The following is a 9,057-nucleotide window of genomic DNA, read 5'->3' as shown; positions in this document are numbered from 1 at the left end:
ATATAATCGGTTGTGGAAAGGCTCATGTGAGTTATGACTATTTCTTGTATTGTGATTTGGAATCAGCTGTAGTTTGTTCAGATATGGCCGCTCATGCTGCAGATCTTCCTCATTCACTCACATCTGCAGTTTTCCTCAGGTCTGAGTCTGCAGCGCTCTCTTTCAGGAAACACGGGCAAAATGACTTCCTTCGGAGGTGTTTGATCCTCGTATCCATGTTCAGGGACCACGCCGTGTTGTGGGGGTGGGTCAGTCCGCCCCAGGTTGTGCGCTTCGCCGGGCACAGGAGGGCCGAGCGGTGATGCAGAGTTAATTGCTAGTTTGGAGGATGACGCTGAGTAAATGTGGCAGCCTGTGTGCAGAGAGCCAGTGAGATCCTGCTACATATTCACTCTGTCCAAGACAATCGGCGCATCTGTCAGTGCGCCGTGCGCTATCCGACTTTGGGGGAACAGGGGGAGCGGTGCCGTTGCTCTGGGCTCAAGGCGGACGGCACTGGACACTGACACGGGGCAAAAAGAGCCACATCGCATTTACAACTCAATTACAGCCACCTCGCCATCGAGACTGTCTGCAAAAGGACGAGAGAATGCTGTTGGTCACCGCACAGCTGTTTCATGAGAAAAAGCCATTTCTTTGTCATTTCGGTTTGTTGCGCTGTCCTCACCTGCGCAGCATCCTGTCGCCACACTGATGCATGCGTGACTCAGTGTGGCCACTAATTACAGCCCGGAGATGTTTTTCTCATGCTCTCATTCAGGTCAGAGTCAGTCACATCAAGGTTAGAGTGGCCCACTTGAACCTGCTTTTACTTTCATTGCCATAAAAATAATAGCTCATAAAGACTGCGCTGGCTTCTGCGCTCTCGCTGACCTCTGCACGAGTGGCCTCGCTGCTTTCCATCGGCCCTTTCCAATTTACACCTTGCTGTAAGCACAGAACACTTTGCAGCAGTTGGGTACCAATTTACATTCTGATTATCAAAGTGAGGCTTTCTTCGTACCACTTTGTCTTGTTTAGATGAGGAGGAAGAACACATTTGCATCTAAATTGCAAACAATTTGCATAAGACCCAAACCCTTGAGTGGTAAAAGAGGCTGTGTAGAGTTAGCGTGTGTTATGAGCATGACATGGACAGAAAACATAGGTAGAGATTAGGAATTTGTTCCCATGACTTATCATGACCATGTTGTACTAACTTGTTCCCTCATTTTAATTCAGTTATGATTTAACTAAAATGAAATGAATAAATGGTGGAACGTGGCTTTTTTCTCTACGCCATGTGCTCGCTGTGTTTCCTGTTCCAGGCCAGACAAAATAACTTAATCAAACAATGGGTGTGTTACTTCATAGCAAAATATACTATACTAGAAATAAAAGCTTATTTTGTGTAATTTGTAATTCTTCATGTCACCGTAGCCACCAGATCCAGTCTGTATCCAGATCAGATGGTCACTGCAGTCACCCGGATCCAGTATGTATCCAGCCCAGATGGTGGATCAGCACCTAGAGAAGACCTCTATACTATTGTCATTTTGCATTATTGACACACTATTTTTCTAATTAATGCTGTACAGTTGCTTTGACATAATCTGTGTTGTTAAAAGCGCTATATAAAAATAAAGGTGAAATCACATTGATTGTCATTTTAATGGATTAGCACCCATATCGATTAGCACCCATATCTCACACTATGCTTTGACAGGCTTCTCCTGCTTTCGATGTGAATGTTTTATTGTTAACATAGGTACTGGGGAAAAATGCACTGCTGATGTTTGCGGTGTGAAACAGGCCTTGCACCGAAGGAAGATCCCAAGTATCATAGTAGTGGTGAGCGGTGACTTCTTTAACTGGCTAAACTGTTTAATTTATCAGAGACTGTAAATAAGACACACTATGGCAAGCGTCAGTTTAAATGTGGTGCTGTTGCAGGAAAAAGCCCTTAGGAGGCAGTGACTTATGGAAGGCGGATGGGGACAAAAGTCTTGAAAAAGAATGCTTGAAATTTGATGGTATGTTATACTTATTACACAAAAGAAAACATTGTTTGTTTTTTCCTTTGATTTGGTCAAGTTAGTTTTGCGTCAAATTCAATGTGATTTTTGGTAATTGAGATCTGGCATCAAAAGCAAATTTTTCCGTTTGGCTGAGCGTTTCGCGGACAGCTTACCTTGCGCATGAAATCACCCACATGACAACAAACCTGAGAATGCACAACAATAATGACGAGTCATAGCAATATAGCACAGACACCAAAACTACTATGGAAGTGCTCACCTGAATCCCTGCGTAACTGACACAGAAATACAATTTTACATACTTATTTCCAACATTTTATTATTCAAGACTCAAGAAAATAAACAAGGGAATGTTAATATTTAGCTATTCCCCAAACTCATTCTCTCAAATGTCTTGTGTATGAAAAGCATTTACAGCTTTACTGAACAGCCCTGTATCAGGCTCTTGGGGATGTGCTCATTGGCAAGCATTCAGAACACCTCAGCAATGTATCAGCAAGTAACATTGTGATGGTGAGTTTTCCACACTGCTCACTTTTCCCTCAGAAATCAAGTTATGGTCATAACATAATGCACCTTTTGGCCCTTCCATGTCACACACAAGCGTGTGTCTCCCAAAACACGCGGCAGGGTTTTGCTGGTCATCAAGGTGAGGAACTGGGCTGTGTGCTCAAGCGGGGGGAGGTACCAAAACAGTTCATATTGTTTTAGAGTATATTTACTCCGCTGTAGTGGACTCATTATAGAGGCCTATTTTCCCCTCTCTCTACCTCCATTTTCTTTTTCGTCCGCTGCTTGGGTTCAACGTTGGGAACAATAGGTGTGCAATTATCAGGAGCAGGGCCTGGAGCCGAGCGTTTGATGTGGCTCTGGAGTGGCTGTGGCGCGGTGAGGGAGACGGGTTCCACTCCGCTGTTTTTTTGAAGCGTTATTAGCTCCGAGAGCACAAAGGCCAGGCCATAAATAAGCGACTGGCAGCCACAATATGCTAGAAATAATGTTTATCCTGCCTGCAGAGGCTGCGACCCTCATTAGTTCACTGTGAGCCACCATCAGAAAGCCACTTTGTCCCTCTGTCCGTCTCGTCCTCATCTTCATCTGCTCACGTCTGGTATGTGTGGGAGTTGCTGTGGTTATTGTTGTTATCGGGGTCCCGATGCTGGTTGATAACACCATCACCACTCTAAATAAATGTATTATACTGTACTTAAAGGGACAGGTCACCCTAAATTAATGTTTGGTCATCAGTCTCATTCCAAACACATACGACAAATACAATTTAAATTTTAAACATCTCTTTCTTGACTCATTATTTATTCAGACTGGCAGAAGTTATTGTGTACACAAAATTATATAAAAAAAACTAAATTATTGTTCTTTTGATGATAACTAGCTGTACACTAGCTGAATTAAACATTCAACAAAATGAGGTCATGTGACAGCGGTGTAGCAATGTAGTACTTTGAAGGAAGTGTTTGCTGATGATACATAATCCGCTGCCTTACACATACTATATATTTAGATCATGGCAACTTTCGGAATAGTTTTAGCAGGTTAATGGATATGACAACTTTAATGCATTTGGTCTTTTTGGACTAGATCTGCTATACACACTGCTGCAGAGTGAGTATGGATTTGCTACTGCTTGTACATACAGAGACACACTGCTGTGAGCATGTAAGATATGCTGCCGCTGTGTGAATAGACATACTTTAATCCCGTAACAGATCTAGACATGTGGAGCTGGGGGAGGTGGAGGATTGCTGCACAGCAGGACCATCTGGCAGCACCTCACATGTCCTAAGACAGGGGTGTCCAAACTCGGTCCAGGAGGGCCACTGTCCTGCAGATTTTAGCTCCAACATGCCTCAACACAACTGCCTGGAAGTTTCTAGATTGCCTAATAAGACCTTGATTAGCTGGTTCAGGTGTGTTTAATTAGGGTTGGAGTTAAACTTTACAGGACAGTGGCCCTCCAGGAGCAGGATCGGACACATCTGTCCTAAGAAGACAGAAAGCCATACAGGTTTGGAACATAAACAGTGAAAAAACATTTCATTTCATGCTAAATGTCACCACATCTTTGTTTAGCTTATATGAAACTGCTGAATCTACTGCATATACTGTACACTAACACACTTTTTTTCAGACTGTCTGGACAGGTGATCATTTTCCTCTGACATATTTGATTAGTGATGGAGGGAGGACAGTCATCATCCTCTGTGAAACCTATCCATTGATCACTGATCTCGTCGAGTACTTCAGGTATCAGCCTGAATCTTCTCCTGTTCTTTCTCTTGAGAGTCAGTTTCATATCACCGATGAAGAAACACTCATATGGTCAGTAGATGCTACTTTACTCTTTTTACCTTCTACATTCTGCTTTAACCCTCCTCCTCCTCCTCTCAAGGTTTCTGGTGAAAGTGGTGATGTAACAATAGTGTACTTCTCACTTCATGATGCACACTGTCTTTTGTAAATACACTGCCACTGTACACTGTCTTATGCAACAACAAATGTCTCAAACAGAAGTACATTATTATCACACGGCCTCACTGCATTGCATGTTTAATTTAGTGAGTGGCATCCAGTTAATAAATGTTGCTGGTAGCGAGCTGTTCGTTCTCATTTGCCAAACAACAGCTACATCCTCACTATGACCGGCCACGGATGTCACAGAATTATTATTTTTGTTCTGAAATCAAATGTGAACATTTTATAAAGAGTTTGTAAAATCAGTAATCAAAGTAATAAATGACTTCATACCACTGTGTTGCATTTAGTTCTGTTCACTTTCACACAAACAGCATGTTTCCTTGCGTATTTTCCTGTCAGCAGTGCTTTAGCAGCAGGCCCGTGGACTCTGTGCGCCTCTGCAGTCTGCGGTTCAGGCAATTCTCGGCGGCTCTAATCAGCGTCTGCTAACGGCGGCTCAGAAACAACAACTGTTTGAAGAACAGCTGCATTTGGCAGCTGCTGAGCAAGCCGATCTCAATGCTGAAACACTATCAGTTATAGAAGAGTTTCCAATTAAAAGAACTGTAGATTATTTCAGGGAACGTTGCTCTCCGGGGTCGAGATGCTTCTGTTGTTTTTTGCGATGGTCTGAAGCACAATGGTTCTGGGTCTCAAACTAACGATTTCAGTGTGGCAGTCGAAGGTTATAGAAGAGCTGTTGTCCTCATAATGAAGCTTTATGAAGTCTTTCTAAAGAAAATGAATTCCAGTTTGTTGTATTTACTCTTATTCAATTTTGCAGGTGTTACTGTAAGAAAGAAAAAAAACTTTGTTTAAAAAAAAACAATAATATCATAGCTAGCAGAAAAATCAGTTTCTCTGTGATCATGTTAAATGTGGTGTGAATGCTGTTTTGCTGTTGACTTTACAATTAAAATATAATCATAAGTGTAAATGTTTAACACTTTACAATAAGGTTTAGAGTGTTAACATTTAATAATCTCATTTTAATTCAATTAAAGCATTAATGCACAAACGTTTTTAAAGCAATAAGCATAAAGTTCACTTTTTAATACTTTATTGTTCATTTTTAATGCAAGATTGTTCATTATTCATGGAATTATATTATACATGAACTTAATACAAACTTGAAAATGTATTAATATCTGTAGAAATTAACAATGCAAAAAGTACTGTTCATTTTTAATTTACTTTAGCTATTACTTTAACTAACCTGTTAATTCATCTGGTCAAATACAACAGATTCAGTTACAGTTGTGTCATTTTAAACCTGCAGACACTCATTTCCTTTCAAAGATGATCAAACAAATGAAACCATATTAAAGAAAGGGGTTCCATTCTGCTTTATTTTCAGTCTTTTAACATCTTAAGAACAGAACGTCTTCTCTGTCTGAAAGGTTGGTAGAGGGCTGGGGCAGAATGCTTCAAGGTAGCAGCCAATTTGTGTGAATGTAGTTTTTACCGTCTTAAATCTGCTTGTGTGTGAGAGAATACAGCCGTACTGACAGCCTTGACGCGTCGGCCGCTATGTCTGCATCTAAATAACAAGTGTGCTGCATGACTGAAATTGATTATTTTGAATTAGGTTGAACTGATTTTTGTTTGTATGTGTAGTTCTTCATTATTGGAGAAATGCTCTGCAATGCTATAGCTGGCAGCTTTTTTGTGCAAGAAACCACTGTCGCTGTTCGCAAGTCTTTGAGGGTTTGTGTTGATGGAGTAAAATGATGATATACAGTATTTCCCTGATGGTTAAAAAACACTTTTGAATCAGTGCATGGACCAGTCGTGTATAGAAACACAACTTCAGTGGGGCGCGCACTGATGGTCCATGTAGATGTCGTTGTGTGTGTGTGTGTGTGTGTGTGTGTGTGTGTGTGTTTTAAGTGTGTATTCATGCTGTCGTGTCTGTCTGCCTGGCTGAATGGAGCATCTGTGATAGATGCTTTCACTGCTCTATTCTGCACTAATTGATTTCAATCTTCCCTCCTCAGAACATGCAGACACTCAGCGCCCGCCGTTCCCGCAGCTCAGCTCTCCGTCAGCTTCATTCTTCTGCTGGAATAAAAGCCGCTCTCTGGCCTTTAGTGGTGCCTGTGTGTTTGTTATAAATTTCCCACTAACTTCATGTGGTCTTTGATCTCTAAGAGAGAGACGAGAAGGCAGGAGGAATGGTGGGTTTCTCAGACGCAGGGAATCATATAGATTATGAAACATAAAAGAATATTTGAGTCCATGAACGGAAGATAGAGGTCTTGAAGTATGTGATGATGTGAATGGTGGAGCTTCAGTTTATCAGTCACACTTCTCTCATCTTTTCTACATCCGCCTTTGCATTGACTGGGCACTTTATTTGGACATATTAATTGATTAATTACATGAATGTCATTATTTACCATTTGCTTATTAGTGAACTAATAAGTATAATTATGTTAAAAGCAGAAGTTCAAATTTTGGAGTCCAATCCCTTAAGAAAAGGAACCATGGTTGTATTATTGTAAAAGTGTAATAATCATGTTTTTTGTTGTTGTTGTTGTTGTTTTGTTTAGTTTTTTGGCATATTGATTGACAACCACAGTTTTACCACAAATACAATGGTTAAACTATGGCTAGTGTAAAACTAAACACAAAACTATGGCTAATTTGTGGTTGCCAGGGTTTTTTTTTTTTTTGTAGTAAAACCATGGTTAATATTCGTAAGGGCTGACATAAAAAAAACCCCAGCTCAACAGAAAGCCAAAGGAATGCTGGGATATGATTACATTGACATCTGCAAATTTCACTCACAGCTTTATTATGGTCAGAGGGCAATTTACTTGATGAATACAGTAAACAATTAATATTGAAAAAAAATCAAGTGATGTTTATGCCAGACGGATTTTTATGAATTAACATATTAAAGGCCCTGTTCTCTCTGTCTCTGTGTGTGTGTGTGTGTGTGTGTGTGTGTGTGTGTGTGTGTGTGTGTGTGTGTTCACGTTTAGCTACACTGTACTTTAGGAACAGATTTATAAATGAGCTAAATGACAAAACCTCCATGCGAAATATATAAAAGTAAGCCATGCTGTTTTTATTATAAAACCCAAATGGTTCGTCTATTCTGTAGGCTACATAATTAGCTGCATAAAAACTATTTAAATCTAGGTTATACTGTCCCTGTTTATAAACGGGTGTTTGATTCGTAAATGTGTGATACATGCTGTTTACACTAGCTTCATTCAGTCATTGTTAATATTAATGAGAAACAGTTCTGAAATTAAGTTCCAAATGGTAAATGTGACAGGAGTTTGTCCATCTATATAGGCTACAGGCTATCGATTTAAATGTCTTTTCCTCAACGCTTGACTTTTCCGTACTTCATATTTGTATTTTTGCTGTTTTCCTTTATTTACTGCTTAAGTCTGAGAGGATTTTAAGCCTCGGCTCCTGCTTATTAAACGACACGCCAAATTCGTTTGTATGATCAAGCTCTGGCATTACTCGAAGAACTCGTGAATATTATCAGAGTGACTATCATTCCCAGGCACTGGAGTTACTAACCGAATTACAGTAATTTTATTAACAATTATGATTTTAGTAGGCTAACTGAATGTAAAAAAAAAAGTCTTTAAAAAGACGACTTTAATTTACACTTCTATTTACAAGTCAATATATGTAAATTATGTGAGTAAGATCATAAAAAAAGATCTGAATGTTTGATTTGCCTTAGCGTTCTAAATAAAACATTTTTTAAAAATGCCTTATTCAACTAAATAATCATAATAATGATAATATTTAAAATAATGGTATTTAGCGCCCTGCCGTGGCTGAATTGTAGTTTTGAATTCCTCGCTATATTTCAATTTAAAAATAAAACATATTTTATTATGCATTAAACCTTGCATTATGCCTTGCATTAAACATTTATGACATGATCTCTCTCTCTCTCTCTCTCTCTGTCCGTCCGTCCGGTGTGTGTGTGTGTGTGTGTGTGTGTGTGTGTGTGTGTGTGTGTGTACTGGTTTATATATCCTTACTTAAACCTGACTACACACAGACTCATGGGGACTCGTGTCACGGTGGGGACCTAAATTGTGGTCCCCACGGGTACAAAAGCTTATAAATCACACAGAATTAAGTTTTTTGAAAATCTAAAAATGCAGAAAGTTTCCTGTGAGGGGTAGGTTTAGGGGTAGGGTTGGTGTAGGGCAATAGAATATATGGTCTGTACAGTAGAAAAACCATTACGCCTATGGAGAGTCCCCACAAGGATAGCTGACCAGACATGTGTGTGTGTGTGTGTGTGTGCCTACTTAACCATTTTATGGACAAATGTGTACCTATAAGTGAACTAAATCTGACAAAACCTCTTTTTGGCAGTGTCCTCATTTGTAAAAAAAAATCTTTAAATAAAATAAATTATGTTTTTATTTTATTGTACAAATGCAGAGAGCTTTCTCTTACGGTTAGTGTGTAGGTTAGAGTTAGGTTATAGTATTTATAACTAGCTGTATATAAAAATAGAAGCTCATAGTCTTAAAGATAGCTAAATAAATGTGTGTGTGGGGGGGCGAGGGGTCGG

This window comes from Sinocyclocheilus grahami, unplaced genomic scaffold, assembly GCF_001515645.1.
Source record: "Sinocyclocheilus grahami isolate Dianchi unplaced genomic scaffold, SAMN03320097.WGS_v1.1 scaffold241.1, whole genome shotgun sequence".
NCBI lineage: Eukaryota > Metazoa > Chordata > Actinopteri > Cypriniformes > Cyprinidae > Sinocyclocheilus > Sinocyclocheilus grahami.
The sequence above is the reverse complement of the archived record's forward strand: the minus strand, read 5'-3'. Positions refer to the sequence as shown.